Genomic DNA, 1,814 nt, shown 5'->3' with positions numbered 1-1,814 from the left:
GAACTGAAAATTTACAGGTCCCTAGAAGTATATCTGAAAATAGCTGCACAAACCCCCTTAAGCTTGAGACAATACATTCTCCACACTGGAAGCAGATCCCTACCTTAACAAAGAGTTTCATAATCAAGGAATTGGCTGGGAACATGAGCAAACAACACAAAAGTGTCAGACCATAGAATCTTTCTTTGGTAACAAAGAAGATAAAAATATAAAACCAATTTCCTATTTATCTTGTATATAGTCAGTTTTTACATATTCACTTTATTGTTGTCTCCCACAGATTGTGAGATGCTTGAGGACAGTACTGTCCTTTGACTCCTTGTATCCTTGTTCCCAAGCACAGTGCTTGGCACATAATAGGAGCTTAATGAATTCTGATTACCCTAGTGCAGTGTTGTAGTATGAGTGCTATGGAGTCAAAAGACTTACATTTGAATCTTGACTTTTTGTATCTGATTGAGAGATAAGTGCTTTGCCTTCAAGTTAGAAAGACCTGAGGTCATGTTATGTCTCTCACACATACTAGCTACAGCTTCTTAATGTCCTAGGTAACTCTAGAACTTTTAATTCAGATGAATTGCAATTTTCCACATTTCCTTCCCTTTTACTTATAAAAGCACAGATTGGTTTCAAAAATCTTCTTTAAATATGATTTCATTTCACTGGAAATATTTCAAATAACAATCCTCTGCCCCATAGAAACTTCTCTAATATTAAAAATTACAAATGTCAAAGACTTGATTAAAAAAAAATTTGGGAATGTGGAAACTGAGGCAGAGAAAGATGAAGCTATATGTCCAAAGTGTCCAAAGCAAGTGTATAAGGAAAAATTAGGGCTAAAATTAGAATCCATATCCTTTTACTATAAGGGGATTAGTAGGTTTTTTTTTTGTTTGTTTTTACCCATTCTTGCATACTGTATTCCCTAGTGTGTGATGTTCAAGATTTTCCTTTTAAAAAAATAGCCTTATAAGTATTGTCCCTGACACTGCACACTTCATGGGGATACTCAGGCAGATGTTCCACCTTTGTGTCCTGAAGTCTCACAGTAAAGATCTGGGTCACCCTGGATATGGCTGATAGACCTCACAGCTTCTTTAACTTACTCATAGAGTTGTCACATATAAACAAAGAACAGAAAGTTCTTTACTTGATTTAGTACTTAGCTATATGACAAATTATGAGTTTGGAGGATTTTTTGTTTGTTTTTCAGTCAGTCATTTCACATAGCTTGGAACTATTTTTGATTCGGGCTTTGTATATCAGTCACTTATATACAAAAGGCGAATAATCAGCACAAGTTGAATAGAGTTAAATTTCAATTTTGTAGTTATTCTTGCAACCTTTTAGGTTAAAGATACCTGAGAGAAAGGAACCCCAATGGACTCACATATAAGAGAGTCTCAAATTTTCTTATTTTAATGAAACTCTCCCATCTCTTTATATCAGTCTGTTGGCAGTTCTCATGCACTATGATCCATTGCATATGCATGCAAATGTCTTATGCCCCATAATAGAATTTAATAATACTATAATGCTTGGATAGAACATTTTCATTTTCAAAGTTCTTTCAGATCCATATCTTATTCTATCCTCACAGTAACCTTTGAGGTGAAAAAGGCGAGTGTTATCATCTTGATTCTTCAGATAATAGTACCAAGGCCTCAAATGGTTGCATAAATTGACTTCAAACCACATGCCTTCTAATTTATGAAACTTGGCTTAGTACACAAATATTCTGACTCCAAGTACATTACATGATTTTCACTAGACCAAACTGATGTCAGGGACCATATCTTATATGAACTTTCCAC

Source organism: Vombatus ursinus, unplaced genomic scaffold (genome assembly GCF_900497805.2).
Source record: "Vombatus ursinus unplaced genomic scaffold, bare-nosed wombat genome assembly UNPS02010284.1, whole genome shotgun sequence".
Taxonomy (NCBI): domain Eukaryota; kingdom Metazoa; phylum Chordata; class Mammalia; order Diprotodontia; family Vombatidae; genus Vombatus; species Vombatus ursinus.
This window is presented reverse-complemented; position numbering follows the sequence as displayed.